Below are 23905 nucleotides of genomic sequence, written 5' to 3'. Positions count from 1 at the left end.
GGATGAATAATGATTTGAAATGAGGGTTAGGTTGGCCGACGTGCAAACTGAGAACATTTTGTAGTCCTTTTATTTATTAATTCTATTAATTAATAATGTTTTAAATGTGATTTTAACAAAACATGTTTCTAACGACACAACTTTGGATATTACGTTTATACAACACAACTTATATTATAGTATGAAAAATAATGAACTATTTTATGTTTTTGGAAGGGTGTTGATGTATAATTCAGAATATACTAATTCTTATAGTATTGAAAATTTTGTTTTACATTTTTGTAGCAATATAATGTCATACGACATACAACACAAAAGGTTTCACATAATAAAACATCCCTTTATGATAAAAGGGAACAAAATCTAACAATTAAACTTTAATGTAAGAATCCAAATCACCTATGCATGATCCATTTAGGGCGTCAAGCATTTAACCCCACCAGTGTGACCCTCCAAAATTGCCATATCATTATGATGGATCCATGTGGACTTATGTCGACACATTTACATAGTTTCTTGGTATTAAAATCGTAATTTCCCGATTGCTAAATGTTGGGAGTGTGGCTAACTGTGTTAGCTATCAAAACTTCAATATCTTATACATGTCCTTCGTTAACATAAATTAAGTGAACGAAGTAATATAAAAATCATGTGAGAGGAATAACCAGTGAGAATCAGGTTAGAATTTAAAATGTTAATCAAAGTTTTAAAGTCTCTAGCTTACAAAGATCAATAATTCTTTTAAACTATTAAGACCAACAATTTTGTTTTGTTTTCGTCAATAGTTCTTGAAAACCAGAGGCTTACCCGATCCTGTTCGACTTCCAAGTCCATGTACTTCCACATTGAATAGTTATTATCATTCCATGTCATTGTAAATGATCTCCATTTTATGCCTATAAGCTTTAATTGAGGCTCCATATTTTGTTATAAGATATGAACGTATACTCAACACAACATATGAAGGCTCCTTCATATTGTGACTTCACGATATCATTAGTCCCAAGACACAAATCCAAACACCCCTAAAACAACTCACATATGATGCATTGAAAAGCCTATTAACTCAACAAACAAACTTGTGTCCAACATGTATTACATAAAGGCCATAAGCAACAAGGTTGATCTTACCAAGTAAATATGATTCAAAGCAAATCCCACAAGGCAACTTCAAAATATCTGACGATAAGAGCCTAGTTATAAACATGAGACATAGAACTGTAACAAGAGAAGCTACTATCCATAACCAAACATAAGAAACTGACACTTACCAAGTATTCTTGGTGACTTTAAAGACCGTCTTGGTTTAATATATATATATTTTTTTATAGAAATAACAGTGGCTGTAAAAAAAAGAATAAGCATATAATCAAAAGGCGATGGAACAATTATCGAATTGACACACACATTTGGATTCACAAAGTCGCACTTGACACGTTTTATCTCCGGTCGCAATTGTATGCTCCTTTGATTGTATGAAATTAAAATAACAATGTCAGATTTTAGACCGAAATGAAAGGGAATAATATGTTCAAATCGAATAAAAACAAGCTATTAACTCAAATTGATAAAAATTACCTCACTGATAATGTAAGAATTCAGAAACACTCCTTGCTAACAATGCACATTATAGAAGCAGCCATTACATATGGAAAAACCCTAGAAACCTTACATGCATATTAACATTTATTGTAACAATTAACAAATATAATCATCGATATCCATGGCTTATTCCTCGGCTCAACAAAAACATATAAAAATAATCAATAGCCATAATGGTCGCAATAGGTTAATTGGAAAAAAAAGGTCAATATCATACAACAAATCCTTCATGGCTTCATAACGTGCAGGATCTTAAATAATATGTCTAGCTACAGCGATGATAATTAACTCAGATTCAATGGGAGTAATCTGACGAGACACTCATTTAATGTCACCGTTTAAGTTCACCTCCATCATCGAGTATCAATATCAATATAACCCAATAAACCAACTATTAAAGATGGAAGGAAGAATTTCGGTTAAATGTGATCATACATCTGCAATTAAGTTGTCCAAAAATCCAGTCTTTCATGGTAAGTGTAAGCACATTGTGGTCCGGTATCATTGAGTTTTGTGGAACATATGATCAGTTTTGTGGAGTATGTTCTCTCAAGGGCAAACAAGTCATTGCTGGAAATGCCCTTTGCCCTTTCGAAGCGGTTAAGGTTCGTGTCCAAACAAATCCCGGATTTGGCACAGGTATATCAGAGAGCATCCTACAGTTCATTAACGCTGAAGTCACTGCTGGGTAATTTCAGATCAGATGCATATTTATTAATTATTATAGTATTATTATATTGTTACATTTTTCTGAATAAAATTGCTTATCTTTATACAGGGGCTAGGACCTCTATGGGGGCGACAGATTTCATGTAAGTTAAGATTATACTGTGCCAAAAGTCTTTGTATCATTCTTACATGAGGTTATGCATGTTGTCATTTTCATTAATTGTTTATTATGATGTACATGTCTTCAGACACAATGATGAAGTTTGCATGTTTTGAGACAATAGTGGAGATGATATACAAGCACGCCATCCCCATACCAGAAAGTTTGCAGCTTGGAGTTAGCTTTGCTGGCGGGTGTACCATGTGCTATTGTTTCTCACCCGGCTGATAATTTAGTTTCTTCCTCAATAACTCACAAGGGGCTACCGTCAGCAATGTGAGTCACATTCAAGCCTTTTTTCTGTATTATTTTAACCTTAATTTTTATATTTATAGAGTTTATTATTTTTGGTGCAGGCTGTTCAGACACTCGGTTTGTTGGGTTTGTTCACTCGCGGTCTTCCTCTTCGTATTTTAATGATTGGAACACTTACTGGAGCACAATGGGGGATTTATGATGCTTTTAAAGTAGCTGTTGGGCAGTAAGTTTCTTTCACTCTTCATATATTATAAAACAATATTTGTTGTCTCGAAAGAGGATGCTTAACAGTAATTTTTTTGTAGGCCTACTAGTGGCGGTGGGGCGATGACTTCAAAAAGGAAAAGTGATGACAAAGTTAAGTGATTTTTAAGGGCATTGAGAAAGTTTCTTTTATTCTTTTATACGAGTAAATAACATTAGGTTAACAATAGGGGTTTGGTCTTGGGTTTTTGGTGTCCAAGACTGTTACGCGAAACATTTTGTACAGTAGGGTTCATCTCCCTTCATTTTGGGCAATGACAAAGCTTTCTTTAGTGTCAACTTATTTTGCTTTCGAAACAAAACACTAGTCTCGTTGTAAAGATGATAAATGAGAAAATTCAACTCCTTTGATTGTTGAATAGAACACTGACCTAACCGAATATTCAAATTTAGGGTGCGCAAAAATGGATTTTTTTTTTCTTGAGACCCGTTTAGACCCGAACCAATAACTCATCTCTTGCAGACCCGGATCTGGAACCGACTAAAAGAAAATATGGTTCGTGTCTTAAGTAAAGGTGCAAACGAGCCGAGCTAAGCCCGGGCTCGGCTCGTTTAACTTACAAAGAGCTCGAGCTCGGCCCATTGCGATCTCTATTTCTAAAACTCGAGCTCGGCTCGTGAGTGTTGTTTCAAGTTCGTGCGGGCTCGGCTCGTTTACTATTTCTAAACTATTTTTATATTTTATAATTATTGTTTTTACAAGTATAATAATTTTATATACAAGATAATATTTATAATTTAGTTATTTTTTCATAATATTAAATAGATTGATTAATAATTAATAAATATGTATTATAAAAATCATTTTAATGGCGATTTAGGCTCGCGAGCCAGCTCGGGCTCGATCGAGCATTTTCACGGGCAGCCCGGCTTGTTTGAACCCCTAACGGGCCTGGTTCTATGGTTCCAGCAAATTGAGACAAAATCTGTAGCATTGACTATCATCTGGTCAAACTACCATTGATGTTAATAGTTCATGATGTGTGTTTTGAGCAGAACTTTCATTAACTATTGATAAATATTTGTACTTAACTTATTTTTTATTTGAATTATAATCGGGTTTCACGGGTCTACAAACTCACTTCTAGAATCTGATTTGACCCTGGACCCGATTTTATCTATATGCTAGACCGGGAAACTATTAATGATAAGACCCGATTAAATCTCTTTATGCTAGACCCGGGAACCAATTAATGATACACATGTATCACGGGTCTTACCCATTTCCTGCTCACCCCTAAATTTCAAATATGTAAGTACAAAAATTCCCGCTCATAAATTACCTCCCACCATGATAAACAAAAGTAAATATTAAGAAGTTTAAAATAGCGAAATATAATTAAAAGATAATAATATTGTTAGTATAATTTCACTGCAATAAAACTTGGCAGGGTTTTGTATACAAGCAAAATAACAAAAATACAATTTTCCAAAAAGACTCCTTACATCATTCTTTAAACTTAACCAAGGTCTAAGGGAAATACGGTATCGAATACAATCCTAGCAAACACATGTCGCACTTCCTGTATGCTTCCAATCGCCAGCATCTCATAATTAATTTTCCCGCCTTGCTTTGGCACAAATCTGGCTTCCTTACCTTGATTCACACATTCAGATATCTTCACTGCCTTATAATACACGTGTAGAGAAATGAACACCTGCACAAATAACGTTTATCATGTACTAGAAAGGCGACTATTGTGACATCTGACCCGATCCGACCCGACCCAGGTACCCGTTTCTCTGACCCGATCTCTTTCTTTTATGATTTAATATTTATTTATACTTATATTTTACTTTTAATAATAATAATATACTTTTCCTTCCCGCCTCTTTCTCTCTCTTTCTTTCCGCCGTTCCGTCCCTCTCCTCTCTTTCCGCCTTCTTTTCCCTCTTGTCGCCGTCCCGCCCTTACGCCTTGTTTCCCTCTTTTTCTTCTAACTCTTTGCTTGTCCTTTGTTCCTTCCCGCCTAAGGTTGTCTGCGCAGCTCCACGCGCCAGACTCCCTTACAAGGAATCCTGCGTGAAGACCACCTGTTTCAGCGATACGCGAGACGAACTCTTCTCGCAGCGCGCTAAGAATTGTAATTCTTCTCGCAGTGCGCGAAGGACGGAAGTTCTTCCCGCGACGCGCTAAGGATTTGTAGTTCTTCTCGCAGCGCGCTAAGAATCGTAGTTCATCCCTCGACGCGCGAAGAATTATAGTTCTTCCCGCGGCGCGTTAGGAATTTTAGTTCCTCCCGCGGCGCGCTAAGAAATGTGATTCTTCCCGCGGCGCGCTTAGAAATGGTAGTTCTTTCCGCGACGCGTTAAGGTTGGTTCCGTCTGCCTTCGCGCTCGCGCTCTCTTGACCTTCTGTGTCTGCCTTCGCGCCTTAGCCTTCTCGCGCTGAACCCTTTGAGTTTTCTTCTGTTTAATCTAGCCTTTTGCTTTTGTGTTGTCTTTTCTTCTGAGCTGTTGACCTAACCTATCTAATGTCTGAATAGTTACTTTCGGCGCAGCATGCGTACCAACCCTATTGGTTGGTAGAAAAAGTGACTGACATTATCTTTTGAGACCTGCTTTTGCCATGCTTTGACCAGTAACTTTATCTGTCCTCTCCCATGCCTTTTTCTGAATCCTGTCAGCCTTTTTCTCTTTTTCCCTGCTACCATATCTTTTGATATCTTTACTTTTCAGAACTTTTTACTGTTGATATCTTTTCTTTTACTTTTGGAGATCTTTTCTAGGGTTTGTGTCCCCTAGGGTTTGCCTATATATAGTACTATTTTCTTAACACTTCACACACTACACTTATTCTCTTCCTCCCTTTTTGCTCTCTGCCATTGTTCTTCAGCCGCCTCCCTCCTCTCTTGCCTCCGTCTTCCTCCCTGTTCTGCCCTGTTTTCCGGTAATATATTATATATAATAACTTATTAATTATGCTAACTTATAATCAAGACTTAAAACAAATCATTAAAACAATAATCTTTACTTATAGGTTAACTTGCTTGTTTGGTTCTTGCTTTATCTATCATCGCATCTTTATCAAGTGAGTAATCTCGTATCTAATCCCTTTTTACTTTTAATGTTTTGGGATGTTCATGTGTTCGTACAAACTTAGAGTCTTAAACTTGTTTATGAACTTTAGTCGCGCAGTATCCCATGTGTTGAGGACGTTTACTTGGCTGTTTATTTGTATGTGTGTATCATTAACCGCTTTGTTCGGCCTATTCCGCAGTTTTCATGGATCCATTAGATGAACACGGGAGACCTATCGTTTACGGTTTTCTTTGTTTACACTTGCACAGATGTTTTCTCGTTTTTGTGCTCAATTGGGAGCACGGATTGAACTATGAACTATGAGCTATGATCTATTTAGGCTTGATCACAATCTGATTGCACCCTTGTTAAACACCAGACATACACATGTTGCGCGCAGATTTATTGCTATCTATGTATTGTATTAAACTTGATTTCTCACCAACACGCAAGTGTTTGACGTTTATTTTAACACATGTTCAGGTTTGCAGTAGCTGTTTTGGAGCTTGTGGACACATAGGAAGTTTTCTTTATTTTGGACCTAGATTAAAATGTATCAAGACAAGTTATTGCTGTTCGAATATTATGATTTATAATATATTGATTTATGATGATTTATGTTCTCTTGTTTACCCTGCGCGTGCGCGAATGAATGTATTTATTAAATATTGACACCCAATAGTGTCACGAGTAATGAAACAATATGTGGCGCCCCGATGTATAATCCGCCTTTGGTCGGGGTGTTACAACTATGCGATGCAGCAACACACAAGCTGGTATGAATACGGATACGTGTACTTGGGAAAAAAATTCTCATTCCTGGTCGCATGACCTTTTTCGTCTACGCCCAATATGACAACTTACGACCTGTATGATATGGCGAACGATATAATTTTACAACACGTTTTTCATGCGTACGTAAGTACCGGTAAGTGTGACCACTCCTGAACCTTGTAAATCAAACAGGCTTATTAACCACCGATTCAAACCAGTAAAAGCTACCATGCGTGGGCCGTTTGCGTGTCTGAAACAACACGTTATGGAACAATAAAATTGAATTAAACGAATGAACAGGCTTTGGACTAAGAGGCCTATCCATAACTTGTTGGAAGGGTCAACCCAAAAATCCAAACCCAATTTGGGAAAAGATTGAACCAAAAAAATATGCCAAAAGTAAACAAAAAAAAACAAAGTACGCCATTATCACAATTTTTCATCATTGTTTCATCCATGTCATTGACTTTTATTTACTGATAAATCAATTTAAAGGAACTTTCATTATACAAAAAAAAAAAAAATCTGTATCCTGTCCGTGTCCTTTAATTTTTTAAAGTTAATAAATTTAGGAAAAGTGGTTTTAAATAATTCAAACTATGTCATACTGGTAAATATCAGTCCAAACTTTACACTTGCCTGCTGGCAGTATCAACTATTTGTGTATTTGTTTTTAACGGGCCGCGACTAACGGATGTTAACTCCGTTAGTCTTTGTCTGACGTGGCCATCCCAGCTGTCAAAAATCATCCTACGTGAAACAATACGTGGCGTCTGACTGTGTATTTAAGGTTTATGTATAAAATTAAATATAAATATTCTTTTATCTCTCTCTCTCTCTCCATCACAACGTCACCACCAACACCACCCACCCTCACCATCAACTCATCACCATTCACAACACACAAAACACACTGCTGTCATACACCGCCGGCAACCGCCACCGTTACCACCGCCGGCGACGTCACAATGTCACTGAAACAACTCACTCATCTCTTATTCTTCTTCTTCTGTTTTACATGTTTAGTTGCAGCCGAAGATTCGAGAAGTTTAACCGAAGAGGTTAACGTAGTGAATGTGACGGTTACATGATCGATTGTGATGTTTTAGTTTCTGCTAGGTTTAATTGATTAATTTTCACCCACCAAATCCATCCAATTTCACTCCAATTTCAATCAGTTCATCTTCAAATTCATCAAAATTAACACTCACCCAGAACCAATTCAAACCCCCTGATTCCAAAAACCCCAAAACCCCCAATTTTCACCCACCAAATCGATCCAGTTTATCCGATTTCAATGTATCAACAACCCGGAAACTGGAATCGATACGAAGACAAGCTGTTCGAAGAGGCGTTGGTGATGTACCTGGACGACGTCATCGGGTGGTGGCAGAAGTTCGCCGGAGCAGTTCCCGAAAAGACGCCGGAGCAAGTCAGAGCTCATTACGAGGTTTTTGTGCATGATTTGGTCCAGATTGATTCGGGTCAGGTTGAGTTACCAAGTTATGGCGATGTTGATGGGGATAGGGATGGGGATGGGGATGGGGATGGTGATGAGTCGATGGTGAGGGTGGGTGGTGTTGGTGGTGGCCGGTTGTGATGGAGAGAGAGAGAAAAGAATATTTATATTTAATTTTATACGTAAATCTTAAATACACAGTCAGCCGCCACGTATTGTTCCACGTAGGATGATTTTTGACAGCTGGGATGGCCACGTCAGACAAAGACTAACGGAGTTAACATTCGTTAGTCGCGGCCCGTTAAAAACAAATACACAAATAGTTGATACCGCCAGCAGGCAAGTGTAAAGTTGGGACTGATATTTACCAATAGGGCATAGTTTGGATTATTTAAAACCAATTTTCCATAAATTTATGGAATGTATGAGAATTTTTTGAAACGAGACCATGTAAGTAAAATGAATATTTATAACTATATAACATGATTGCAATTGCAAATTTTTTGCCATTTCATTTTCTTTCTTTGTTATGTGCAATAGAGTGGTAAAATGTGGAGGTTTAAGCATCACACTTCACACACGTTTTGTTTCATATTAATTGTTCTGTTAAATGCAATAATATGTGGTAAAGTATATTACTTAATATTATTTTTATTCTATTGGACCATGCTAGAAATTAATAAAAGCCTGAAACCATTTTTTAAACTTTAGTAATCGAATATGTACCTAATTCTAAAATCAAAGTTGCATATATATCTTTTGTTACAATACATACATACGCACATACATATTTTAGCCCGCTTATCACACAGGTTTATTAGGTTTTTATTTTTAATCATTTTACAGTTATATTTTTGTAATTAATTGTTTTAATTTAATTTATGTGACATACTTTACTACACGGGTAAAATATTAAAATATACTGTTTAATAAATATAAATAATACAATTTGACAATCAACTTATTATACATTGTTAGCGCAAAGTGTTCATAAAGTATAAGTTACGACAATTTTAAAATATAGAATTAGTTATACCAGAATAAATCTGTTTTAATGCACTTTGGTAGTCAAACTTATAACATTTTGAATTTATATTTCACTATATATAAGATTGCATCATGAACGGTAGTTACTTTAGTCTTCACAAATTAATGCAGCCCTTGCATTCAAATGACCAAATTGCACATGGGTTTTAAAAAATGACCAAAATGAGTCGGCCTTTTTAAATCTGCACATACAAATTACAAATAGATATGCACAAAAGTTAAGTTCAGTTGCCTATTGTTGCATAAAAGTTCAAATTTTAATTGCCAAACGCATGTGTCAAAATGCATCTTAGAGTTCTATCCCTATTAAATAAAATTTGCAAATGAAAGCTGAGCAACAATACAATTGCCACATTGTCTTAACGGGTCAAACACCTTTCTAGTGTGTCATGCCTTTTCACGGGTAATTTAGTAAGTTACCAGAGCCGAATCACTATTATTATGTACAGCTCATGTCTAAAATGGCTTATTTATTTTTGTTGCTACATGTTTAAAAATTTGGTCAACACTTGGCTTAATATTTGGGTGTATAACAGCAACAATCAGTTGCATCCAAATCCACTCACATTATTTATTTGATCAACATTGATTTAGTTTGAAACACTATTATATTTTGACCTTGACTAAACTTGTCAAACAAATTACTTTCAACTTTTTTTAAGAAGACTAAATTATATTTTGAATCTATATATTCGAGTTTGACATTTAAAGTAAAGAAAAAAGACCATTAATGTTACAAAATATACACACTTTAAACAACTTCGATGAAAAGTATATTTGTCAGTTTAGAGAAGGATAACATGCAGCATAACTATATCTTATAAATTTACCTGAATGTTGGCTCCTCTAAGATTGCACCTTTCTCTCGGATATCAACCACCTGAACGAATCAGAGCTCAGTTGTTATATATGTACATGACAAATAAACTCATTTTAACATGAACGAAAAATTGGAATACCAATTTCATGTACAAAGATGGAAAAAAGGAAAAACTGGGCAAAAAAATATAACTTTCTGAGTTTCTGTAATTAATATAGTAAACTCACAAGTCACAGTATAAACTACAAAGTGAAACGTAGCGAATTTCGTTTCGGTTCATCGCGAACCAATTCGCAATTTGCGGGTGTTCCGACGAATTCGGTAACTATGGACTCACAATGCATGCACTTATGAAGAAATTTGCAGCTGCCCTACTATTATCTAAATCAAATCCACTGTGACAAAGTTTTTAAGGAAGAAAAAAGAGTTGCAAGAGAGCAAGAAGAAATGTCATTAAAGAAAATGAAATTTGGGTTCTAGACTTATATTACTAAGGATCAATTTATCTTTGTGTTTGACTTCTTATTAAATCCTAACAGAACAAATTACCAATGAATGTTTGTTTGCAAACTCCTCTGTGTCCATATATGCATAGCGTAGGTATTGAACTGTAACCAAATGTATAGTTAGCTAAATATACATATATGTATAATTTACTAAATATACATGTAAGTATAATTTGTAGTAGGTCGCGTTATTAGAATTAAAAAAAGGAAAACACATTTACACGAAAAATAAAAGATTGACTATAATTAAACTTGTAAAAAAAATAATTTTGGTCGAGGAAATGAAAAAAAACACCAAGAAAGAAAAGAAGTAAAAGATAACCGTCTAAAATGGGAGTCGAGTTTCAATGTATAGCACTATTGAAACTGATTTATGTCTTTTATAGATTCACTAGTTGGCAAATGTATAATTTGCCAAATTTACAAACATGTAGAATCAACATTATATACATATGATAGTTTTTATCCCCCAATATTACGACGCTGTTTTACATTATTCGTTTTTAATATTTATATACTTTTTTGGAGTTTAAATTTATTTATTGTAAGGAAATTTATAATATACTTAGAGTTTGATGATAAAATGATTTCACAAATAACTAAGATATAACCCGCTTTAAAAGTTATCTGAGTTTGGTGAGACCCAAAAACAGCTTATTTTTTTCCTATAAAATTGTTTTTAAATTATAAATAATATTTTTTTTAAAAAAAGTCATATAATAATTTTTAGTATATCCTAATTTATAGGATTTTCACATCAATAATTTGGTGAAAATAATTTTTAATTCAATTAGATGTTATAACCAGTTTAAGGAATATCTGGGTTTGGTAAGACCCATACATGTGAATTCGGGTCAAATGCATAAGAAGCCTCCATCTAAAAATCAAGCAAATCTGGTGACTCCTAAAAAATGGGGAGCAACCACATCGCAACACGAAGATTTTTATGCTTTCGTTTATATATATTATAGATATAGATGTATAATATGTATAACATACACAAATGTATAATTTGTATATACGTACCATAATATTCAAATCATAAACTAATAGTCATATTCAAAACAAATACTTAAAAACAAAAACAATTACAAACCAACTGTAATATTTAAGTTGAACATCATTGTAAAATATTAATTAACAAAGCAGTATAACCTAAAAAAACCATATTCTAAATAAAGCCCTTCACATATTCTTCAATATTGCCATATGTGTTTTCCCCTATTTGTTCATTTGTCCGTGACTCTCTTCCACGTATGTTTTGTCCTCATATGTAGTTTCTCATTTTTCTTTCTCGAGTTCTTGGTGAGAAATATGTATTTCATCCACTTCCTTTCTCGAGATACAATATAACTCAAAAGCAGTTTATACTGTCAACATTGGTGTAGTAATGATACAAATATGTGCTTTTATGTCTTTGTACTTAACTAGTGGTTGACCCAGTGCATTGCGCCACACTTGGTTGTCTGGAGCTACTCTTACGTCTATGATTTATAGATGATAAAGTACCATAATTTACATGAGTTAAAGTACCATTAAACAAACAACAAAGTATTAATGGCACGTTACATATATATATTCGCAACTTAACGGTCAGCTTGTAATGATTTTTGGTTAAAAAAGGTTCTATATTTTTGTATAATTTATCAAACGGGCTCGCTTATTATCAGTAATGAGCAAAGGCGAGGCATAAAGGTCAAATGGGCATGGTCATAAGTCAGCCTCTACAATTTGTCCTTTTACGTTTGGTTTAATACACGACTCGTATCATGTGTTACTGTAGCAGGAATTCTGAATAAGGGCCTGAGAGGAATATTTTGCTCATATCCACGCGGAAAGGTCTAACGGGCCCGCTTGGTTTAGTATGTCATGTATCATGTGTTAACCTTACAAATATATATGTAAATTAGAGTTCTTTAGAAAACCGAAAACTGAATTTACTCAAATATGTTACGTACCTGTTAGGAGATCTTTGTTGTTGTGGGTACGCAGTAGTTCGTGTGGGAGGAAGTTAAAGTGATATGCAGGCATGAGGCATTTTGTCTTCTAATATTGAAGCTTGGTGTCACATAGCTATCCCTTTGGCTCATGATCAGGGCTTGCTGGTTTCGTCCTGCCTTGGACTCATCAGACGTGTGGAAACAGCTCGCAACCAGCGATGCGTTCGTCGTGCAAGCACGACTAGGCATGTACGCCTTCTTTTCCGCTAAGGGCTTGCCCGATGAAGTCCGGGACGAGCCAACAAACCCAAGTGTTACAACACAAATTAAGCATCTCGATCTTCAAATAATTGGTCCGTGACACTCTCCCACCACCATAACCATGCTCGTCCTCGTGCGTGCACTTGTCGTCCCATACCGACGTGCAAGACTTAGACGTTGGTCTTCCCCTATGCCATGCATGTCTGAAGGGCAAGTTCGTCGTCCCATACCAGCTCACAAGCCGAAGCCATGCGTTTTTGAGAATGATTCACTCTGATAAATGGGACACCCGGTAGTTCAGCCAAAATGTGAGTTAGTCGTGTCGGTTAATTATGTCGTCGGATTATGTGACGCCGACGTTCGCCAAATTAGCAGACTTCAACCCAGATTACGGCTCTGCCACACCGTAAAACTTTTAACACGAGCACGGTGGCCTTCACTTCACTGGACTAGGGCGGAGCTCGCGACCCCATAATCGCGGCTTACAAAGACCATTCGATCTTCTCCCACCACCATTGCATAACTCATCCTCGACATTTTTAAGCTCTTTTTGGTTGAGTGTGCACGTTTCAACGTATTCGAGGTTCGACCTGCTCTGATACCACTTGTCACGGAGCTATCCTTTTGACTCCGTGTGGCGCCCGAAGGCCAGCCAATCGGTCCGCTCATGATCAGGGCTTGTTGGTTTCGTCCTGCCTTGGACACATCAGGCGAGCGGCAACAGCTCGCAATCAGCGATGCGTTCGTCGTGCAAGCACGACTAAGCATGTACGCCTTCTTTTCCGCTGAGGCTGTGCCCGATGAAGTCCAGGACGAGCCAACAAACCCAAACGTTACAACACAAATTAAGCATCTCGATCTTCAAATATTTGGTCCATGACATTGGTGTATCTTGTTAGTATTATGGAAGCTTGGAGATCGACTGTTCACATCGTATATCACTTAGAAGTGCAGGCCCCACCTGACCCAAGACACAAAAAGTTCCATTATTCAAAAACAAAATCCTTTGCCCAAACAGAGAATCGAAGCAAACCAAAGCATAGAACTAGAACAACAATACGCGCCCCCACATTAACCATCCGACCAGAAAGAAAGTTTATATTCGAATTGGAAAACATCTAATAACACAACATATATATACAACATAAATTTCCAAAAGAAAATCTTGGTGCGCCAAACTCCTCTTCTATACTAATTAGATAATTACAATTTCTAAGTTGTATTAGTGCATATATTGCATTAAAATATACGTATATCTACAAAATCTTATTATATGTATGCGAATAACTAGTGTTTAACCATACATATATACAAAAAAAAAATTAATATACATATATGTACAATATTATTATACATCAGAATTCAATATCCTTTCTTGGGAAGCACGTGACCCTTCGGCCAATATAAAGAGGACAGCTAGCTAGGTTGTTACAACCATGCAAATGGTCAGGTTTATCTCGTCCTATCACAGAGGGACACGTGTCCAGGTTGTTACAACCATGCATATGGCCAGGTTTATCCCGTCCTATCACGGAGGGACACGTGTCCAGGTTGTTACAACCATGCACATGGGCCGTATAGCTCAACCTATCACATTAGGACACGTGTCTAGGCGGTTACGAGAGCAACTTCTAGAAATGGACAGCTGAGCCAATTACATTCCCACTTCCTTCGGCTATAAATACCCTTCACAGTCTTCATGAGGTATTCATTCACTCCCAATTATCTACTCGAAATACTTAAGTACTTTCTCTCTTTGCCGGAACTGTACTTATTCTCACGCCGGAGGGTGGTTACGGGAAGACCCCCCTCTTGTCCTTTCCGTAACGAGCTCATGGTGTTCGTTTTGCAGGTTTCTGTCATTGGACTTGGGAGTTTGGCTTATATCGTTAATTGTTAAGTAATCGTACTATACCCTGTGGACTCACTGGATCTAAGACCTGTAAAGGGATTAGGTTCGTGTTTCTTCAAATTTGAACATATACGATTGTTTTTCTGTATCTTATGGTTCTCTTTGAACTTTCAATTGTTGTCCCAATTGTGGGTAAATAATGCATGAACAGATTAAGCATCGTGATCCCCAAACACGTGAAGACAAAATTCCTTTTTTACCCTATAAATAAAGTTTTAAATCCCACATCTTGATAAAAAAATTAGTGGCTAAATAATGGTTCCTAAAGTTCTTAATTTTCAAAATGGTTCTCACATGATCTCAATCCTATATATATATAGAGAGAGAGCAAGGTTATATTAAGAAATATATTTTTCCTAAAAAATGTAGAAAATGTGTTTTCATTATTAAATCTCATAAAACACACCGCACAATAAATACACCGCAACTAAAATTAAACACATCACACACAAAACACACTTTTCATATCCACCGTCAGATCAATATATATATATATATATATATATATATATATAAAAAGATCCTAATAGAACCATCTGAAAATTGAGAACTTTGAAAACCATTTTGAACCACTAAAAAATATTTGAAAAAATAATAAATAAAAAAAACAAAATTTTTAAAAAAGTGAAAAAACCAACACTAGTTAGATTTTGCTAAATAACCACAAACATGTCATTATACTTAAAATGACCAAAACACAAAACATGACATGAAACCCAACCAAAAGGTTACCTACAAGATCAAAGACGAGTTGAAAAACACTAAATGATTTCAAGATCAATCGACTTTCATACTTGGCACCAAACCGAACACACTCAAAACTGTTTTAAAGTAAGGTTTAAACAACCCGGTCTAAGCTTGCCCTTTGTAACAAGGCGGGGGAGCTGAAGTCAGGAAGATTGTCCACACCCCATGAAAAATAAGCCTAGACCTGCCACCAAATATCAAAATATCACATGATTCCAACAATACGTTTTGTAACTTATCTTCATCTCAACTATGACCAAATAAGTACTCTGAAGTGTCACCGATAGAGAACGAAACCACATGCAATCCTCTTCTGATACTGTATGGACTCTCATCGCGATCCTACAATACTAAAAAAAAACACAAAAAACAATTTATGTTTTTAAATTTAACGTGTCAACTAGTTTACCTCAAACGACTAATTAACCTGGTGAAGACCGAGTCGACCAGTGACAGTGTACAAGTTGACGAAAGCAGTATCCGGGTACATTAAAGGAAGTTCATCGGGTGAGTTTAGATGGGATCGAGCATCTTGATATGAAGTTACAATCAATGAAACAAGTTCAGGTGGGACCAGTGGCGGTATAGAATAGTCACGATTGTAACGTTCTCTATACTTTGTTTCCATGTCCCAGTTTCTTCCAAAACACATCCTATTCAGTTGAATTTTATGTCCAATGCTGTAACCAGGTCGTTGAAACCCACCAGGACCCACACCCAACTTATGACATATTCTTACTATTTCAACCTATAAAGTTAGATCCAAGTCAATAAATTTTAGTTAAATCAGTGTAAATGTAACTTAAAATTGGGGAAATGAGAAAATCCCTTAAAGTGTCCATTTTATCACTAGAAGTCAAAGAGTGTCCATTTGAAAAAAAAAATAAAAAAATAAAAAAATCATTGAACGGGTCCATAAACAAAATTTGTCAAACATGACTGTTTAAAAATGGTTAATGGTTTTTATTTGTTTTTGTGCTATAAACTTTGTTTAGCCTTTATTTGATTTGAACATTTGATAATTATGTTGAGCTTATTTTTGTATGAGCTGCTTCTGTTTGATGTCTCTCCTTCAAATAAAAAAAAGAAGAAAAAAAGCTATTGGTTTTTATTTACTTTGGGCTATCAATTTTGTTTTGGCTTTATTTGATTTGAACTTTAAAATTGGTTGGACTTTAAACAAAAAGGGTAACGTAATATTTTTTCAGGGGTAACGAAATACAAAAGCGACCCAAAATGAAAAAAAAAATTACACTATCGACGAAAAGTTGAGGGGTAACGGATGCTACCCCTAGTTATACTATACATCCGCCACTAACTTTAGATACAACATGTAGATGAATGAATAGTATGCTATAAAGATTTGACAACTTTTTAAGCGAGCTTTTCGTAATAGCAAATTCATGTCTTGCAAGGTTTATTCATGCATACGCCTCTTGATTTTAAGATGCTTTTTGAAATATTTTTGTTTATCAGGCTTAATAAATGCCTATCTTTGTTACCTTGTTTCATCAAAACCCAACCTTGATTAAAATGTTAGATTTTTTTTTTTATTTAGTTATATTAATTTATCGACATAGTCTGAGATAAGTCTAGATTTATTTTATAAGTGTTATGAGATAATTGTTAAAGTTCGTTTATTAATTGTTTGAGAATTATTATGAATTACAATTAGAGTAGGAAACATGTTTGTTTTAGTATAAAAAGATTGATAGGGTATAGTCATTTCTTGGTTCAAGTTTTTATTTGTGTAAACAATATTAAAAGTCATGAAGTACCACACAACCATTATGTTCGTTGTTACTCTAATTTCGTTAATTCCAACAAAATGAACTCTATAATGGTTCATTTAATCCACATTAATGTTGCTAGTAATTAGATCAATACTTACTTTGGGTTATCAAAATGTTAAATATTACTTTGTTTTTTTTCAAATAATAGTTCAAGTCTCGTCATTGGGGATTTGGGGATATTGATAAAACGCTTGAGATCTTATGGTCTCATGTTCAAAACATGACTCAAGAGGGTTTTCTCACAATGATGGTTTCCTCCTTGACTGTCTCTTCCTTGGTGAGTCAAGCATAGAGCGCAAAAGCAGTGTAGATGGTTGACATACTGTCTCTGAAAAATCAGCCGGGTATTGGGAGTAGTTCTAAACGCTGAAAAAATTGGTTCAAGTCTTGCGCTTGTCAAAAATGTGTGATATAGGAATATAGTGTGTGTGTGTGTGTGAATCACTAGCGAAAATATATATAACTCACGAAATTACATGTACGTGTGTGTGCGCGCGCGCGAAAAGAAGGTTAAATTAAAACAACTAATTTATTTTAAAGTTCATGAAAAATAGTTTTAAATAATATTTTTTTAATCTTTAATTTTTTATTTTTGTTATAAAGTATTAAATCTTTATAAAAAGTATAATATTAAAAGAATATAAATAGTTCATCTTAGATCATGCTTAGTCAACAGTTATTCCCATAAGCATTTTACTGTCATGTGATGTCCAGTCAACTTTTCAATTTTGTTGTAAAAATGGGGTGTAGTGGGAGAAAATGGTAACAAAAAGCCTCTCTCTTCTCCTTCCCTCTCTCACAAAACGCATACCCATGAAAATTGTGTACAAAAAGCCATGCCTAAAACACCGGGAGGGAGGGGGTGTGCCCCCTACGTTTTAACCCAAAACGCCTCCAAATATATACCACTACGGATGTTCTTACATACATGTACATCTTCTTGTATGAGATAAGAGTATGTATTTTAAATCAATAATTGGACCACAGTTTAGATCTAATTATTATAATTTAGTGAATAATTGTGTATCACACTCACTGCCCGAGTTTGGTAGCTAGTCCTAACGGATAACTAGCAAATAGAAAAAAAAAGGCTGAAGGCTTAAGTGGATTTCAACTGTGAGAATATTGCACCTATCAAATGGTCCAAGCCTTTCTTCACTTTATATGATTACATCACGCTTCCTATTTTCATCAATGTTTTATAAACTCAACGTAATAATATCGATTTGGAGGTGAATTCTTTTAGTCTAGGAAGTAGGAACCAATAAACGAACACACAATTAAAGAGTAAACTCACATTTTATTATATCAAGGAAAAATAACTCACAACTTTAATACAATAATAATTTGTGGATTTAGAAAATTCGTTACATAGCACACTCACCAGTAAACCAATAATCAATGAGATAACCTTGTTACAGCTCGTGGATACGTAAAATTCTTGTGTCGTATTTATCGTTTATATTTTCGTTTCCGCGTGTATAATCGTGTGCACACGTTAATTTGTGTGTTGTTCCGTTGCACCGCTTTGTTTCTACTTTCTAACACAAACAACTTTTAGTGAATGTCCGGGACATACACAAACGCAAGACAGATGTTTGTGTTACGTTAAAAAAATTTACAAACTCTAATAATGTCTTGTATATTCATTACATAATTAAAAATCTGAATATTTAGGATGTTTGGGCCTTTATGGGGACATGATTGATTGTTTTCGCACAAAAGTAGTAAGATTTATTCTCAGGAAAAAAAATTATCGAAAGGTCATAAATTTTGGAACATAACATTTCACATGGAAGGGCCCATCATTAATCACTATTCACGAGTGGCGGTTTCACGTCAGGTTCAAAGATGGTAGGGTTGCAAATGAACCGAATGAATATGTACAAAGCTCTGTTCATGTTCGTTTGTTAAAGGAATAATGTGTTCAGAATACTTACCAAATGAGATTTTATGTTCGAGTTCGTTCATTAAGGAAATGAATATGTTCATGAACGGTTCACAGACACAAGTAAAATCAACAAAGCCTAGAGGTTGAGATCAATGAATTCATCAATGTGAATAACGGGAAAGGAAATATGAACAATGCAAACACAACGTGAGAATATAGTTTCCTATTTTATGTCAGAGATAACAAATAAAATAATATAAAATGTTTGAACAAATGTACAAAAAACTTTCATGAAGACATATGCAAACGAACATGAACGAACGTTCATGAACACATTAACGAACACAATTGAACGAACATGGGCTTTGTTTATGTTCGTTTGTTTAACTAATCGAACGAAATTTCTTGTATATGTTCGTTTATTTATTAAACAAACAAACATAAATGAACTTCCCGCCGAACTGTTTACTAAATGTTTGATTCGTTTACAATCCTAAAAGCTGGTGTCATAAGAAAAAAAAACATGTGAGTTTTAGGCATCCATAATGGGTTTATTTCAAACTGAAAAGTGTCTCGATACATTGTTGTCAGATCGACAATGAGCTTTCACTAATCAGAACCATTAAAGCATATAACGGTTTCACATAAAATATTTGTTATTAGTCGTAAACTTCTAATGTTTGTTAAAATTAATCAAATAAGTTTTACGTGTCTTTATGAAATATTAGCAAATTATTAGTGACAAGCATTTTTAGAACCTTATAAAAGATTTATTTGTATGCAAAAAACTCGAGCATCACGGTGTGTTTGGTTACATGTGAAATCAATTTAAGTAAATGAATTATCTAGAACATGTTTCCCTACATGACAAAATTAATTGACTGGCCATAAATTTTGAGTAGAAATAGATGAAAATTTGTGTAGCCACAAAAGCTAAACTAGTTCTCTATGATATAAACATTTCATACAAGGGTATCAATTTGTTATTTTGTTCCTAAGTGTTTAAAAATTATCGTTTGGCATTGTTGTTACTCACTTGTCAGTGTTTTGGCTTATAGTAGAGATGCATTTTAAAGTATAAGTTAATATTGAATTTAATTTTACTGTATTATTTTTATTTAAAAAAACAAATATAACTTCCATCCACAGCCATTTGCTAGTCAATATATATATACTGAGTTCTTAAAGTTCTTACAGCTAATCAAGTTCTCAAAAGATCATTATAGCGAGAAGTAACTTCTCGCAATAAGAAACACTTCTGAAATGAAATGAATCAAATCCTATATATATATATATATAGGGGTGAGTTATTGTACAATAATGACTTATCATACATTACGTACGCGACACTGCTGGTCATCGATTTCAATTTCACGCGGTGGCAGTTTGGTAAATAACCCAAACAATAGTTCGCGATCAAATTCATCGATTTAAAATCGATTCCGATCCAAATTCAGAACTCTTTAATCTATCTCACAATTTCTAAACTCCAATCACAACTTACAGTATGAAATCTCAAAAGTCAAAACCCAAAATTGAAAAGAACGTCACTGAACATTAAAAATCTTCAAATTGATCAAAAATTGATGATTTAATCAATCGAATTGATGTGTAAGAGGCTTTAGAATCATCAATCGATTATGAAAATACAGATTAACACACTAATTGAGCTCTTATTAGGGTTCATGTTTAAACATTTTGCTCAAAAGTTTAAACGTTTTGACCAAAATAAACACCAAAATGAGGATTTAATCAATCGAATTAATGTGTAGAAGCATTTAGATTCATCAATCAATTATGGAATTGCAGAAATAACGCACTCAATCGAGCTCTGATTAGGGTTCAAAAGATTATGTTTAAACGTTCTGAAACAAAACTGAATACCTTTAAACGTTCTGACCAAAAAAGAACATCTTTAAACGTTCTAATACATTCAACGAAGCACTGAGTGTTAAAAAAAAATGAACATCTTTAAACATTCTAATACGTTCTAAGAAGTTCAGGTTGTTTAATAAAGTTTAGAAGTTCTGATAAAAGTTTAGAAGTTCTGGGTGTTCAAAAAAGTTTAAAAGTTCTGATAAAAAGTTTATAAGTTTTAAGAAGTTCTGGCTCTTCAGAACTTCTAAAACTAACAAAAAAAAAATTAAACACATGTAAACATGAAATTGAACACTGAAATCACTTCATATAATCTCATAATCATTAAACAATCATCAATCGACTGTTAATTTGATCATTGATTCGACCATATGAACAAAATATGGAACGTCTGCAACTGGTTTCTGCAAAACTCAAAATTGATTAATTGAAACTTCAAATTGATGATTAATTGGACCAATTTCAAAGTTTAATTGATCAATTAGTTCAACAATTTCAATTTTAATTGGGCAATTTTACCAACTGACATGTGAGCAACGATCGATGGTTGTGTCGGAAGAAGATGGTGGTCGCGAAGGTGGATGGTAGACGGAATCGTTGAACGGCGATGGCGAAGGTGGACGGAATCGACGACGGAGGCCGGCTCGCGCATTTGTGATTTTAGGTTAGGATGGTATTTGAAGATGGACGTTTCAGAATGTCGCGTACCATTGTACGATAAAGGATTTTCGTATTCCATCCTTTACCTATATATATATATATATATATAGGATTGATTTCTTTTGAGAACCACCATGAGTTTTGAGAACTCGAAAGAACTCAATGTAACAAAAAAAATTTTCGAATTTTTTTTACACATGTGTAATACGTAAGTGTAAGTGATGTACAAAAAATTACGGTATTTTTTTACACACCGAATCGACTTTTTACACATGTGTAACTAACGTTTAAACTTGTGTAATTATCAAAAATGCTTATTCTCTCTCCTGCTTCATTTTTTAATTAAATTTAATCTCAGCCACATATTTCATATCATTTAATTAAATGTATTGTTAAAAATTAAGTTCTTAAAGTTCTTAAAACTCACAATGGTTCTTAAAATAACTCTCCCCTATATCTACTATTATAATATATAAAAATGTAATTGTGCCACGTGGCACTTGATTGGACCCTTAAGGTGACAAATGGCCTCTCTTCCATATTACTGAAGCTGACATTAATGACCCATAACACACTTGCCAAATTCATTTTCCCTGAATCCCAAATTATCGCATAAAGAATACCGTAGATTGATTTTCTTTCTTTTTTTTCGCTCTTAATCAACATGTACAATCAATTCCTGTTTTTGGATCGTCAAGACAAGTGTATGTGAGTGACTCTTTTGTACGGTGATGAATTCATGTTATGATATCAGAAAGTCAATTCGGGTGCTGCTCTTTTCAATTTTTCTCTTATTTCCCAGAGAAAAAAAAAACTCTTCTAATTTCTTAGATTTCAAATTCACTAGGTATGTTATGATCATCTTTGTTATCAGTATTATGGATTCAATTTTCATTTGATTATTTATGTTATCAATTATTTATTTCAATGGTAATCTGAAAAATTAGGCCATCTGTTTTTTTGTGTTTACCTTGGTTATTGCTATTATTTGATTCTTTGTTGATTATTCCTATTTATTTATTTTTTTGTGGTTGTTCATTGGTGATTATTAGCTCAGTTGAATGGTTTTTATGCTTATCTAATAAGTATATCTGAAGATTTGAATATCTATTTTCTAATTTCTTTTACATTCAATGTCTTTATTAAAGGAAAAACAACGTGGCAAATGATTTTTGATAGTGTCAATATTTGAATGGGAAGTATATATAAAGTGTAAAATTGTGTAGAAACTTTTTTTAAAAAAATGTGGTTTTGATGGATGTAAACAGTTTAGGCTCTTTTAGTGTGAAAAATCTGTAATGGTGCTCGGTTGGGGTTTACAAATTGTTACCCATTTGTTCTTTAGGAACAAAATAAGACGCAAAATTTTGGTTCAACATTTTGCGGGATTGGGCTTAATATATGAGTGGGTATAAAAGAAACTGAAATTGGAAAAAGACTATTTGTCAAGGAGATGTTATACAAGGGCAATCTTGAAAGTTTTAGAAAGAGTAAAAATTGCTGACTATAAACAGTGCGTGATTTGAAGTGAATATCATAATTTGCTGGTCATTCTTTTAATTTTATTTTTTTGTCAAAGTGCAGCATGAATTGATAAGTTTTACAACTTAACAAGTTATAGAGCAGATTTAGCATATTTTGGAATTATTAATAGTTTGATTTTGAGACAAATTGAAAGTCATGACATATTCTAACAAGTTGCAGGCTACATATTTAGATTGCAAGTTTATAAAAGTAAAGCTAAGGGTAATTTTGGTACATTCTAATTACTACTGCAGCTTGCAGCAGCTGCATGTATAGGTGTCAAGCATTGTAACTTGTAAACTGAGATTTAGTAAATTTATGATGTCAACAAATGGTTCAACAAACAAATAAATTTGTTTGTCAACAAACAAATTTGTAATTTGGTTTATTGATATTATGGGTCAAATAATAGTCAACAAACAAATTTGTTTGCATTAGATATTAGGTATTAGGGTGATATAATTTGTAAAATACAAATAATATTTAATTATTTTCTATTAGTATGCAAACAAACATAAAGAAACGTTCACGAACATAAATGGACGAATGAAACTTGTGTTCATGTTCGTATGTTAAATTAAATATAGACAAATATTTGTTCATGTTTCTTCGTTTATTAAATAAATGAACTTCCTACCGAACGATTCACAAACAATTCACTGAATGTTCGGTTCATTAACTGGCCTAAAGTTTACCATGTTTTGTTTTTGTTGTCTTTG

At 34.3% G+C, this 23905-nt stretch overlaps 1 pseudogene; it reads left to right on the top strand.

Moving 5' to 3' along the window:
• Window positions 1–2072: 2072 nt before the first annotated feature.
• On the top strand, window positions 2073–3055 carry LOC143545639 (mitochondrial phosphate carrier protein 3, mitochondrial-like; annotated as a pseudogene).
• Window positions 3056–23905: the final 20850 nt, after the last annotated feature.

Source organism: Bidens hawaiensis, unplaced genomic scaffold (genome assembly GCF_021521415.1).
Source record: "Bidens hawaiensis isolate Kalapana, Puna unplaced genomic scaffold, B.hawaiensis_p1.1 tig00013988_1, whole genome shotgun sequence".
Taxonomy (NCBI): Eukaryota; Viridiplantae; Streptophyta; class Magnoliopsida; order Asterales; family Asteraceae; genus Bidens; species Bidens hawaiensis.
This window is presented reverse-complemented; position numbering and strand designations above follow the sequence as displayed.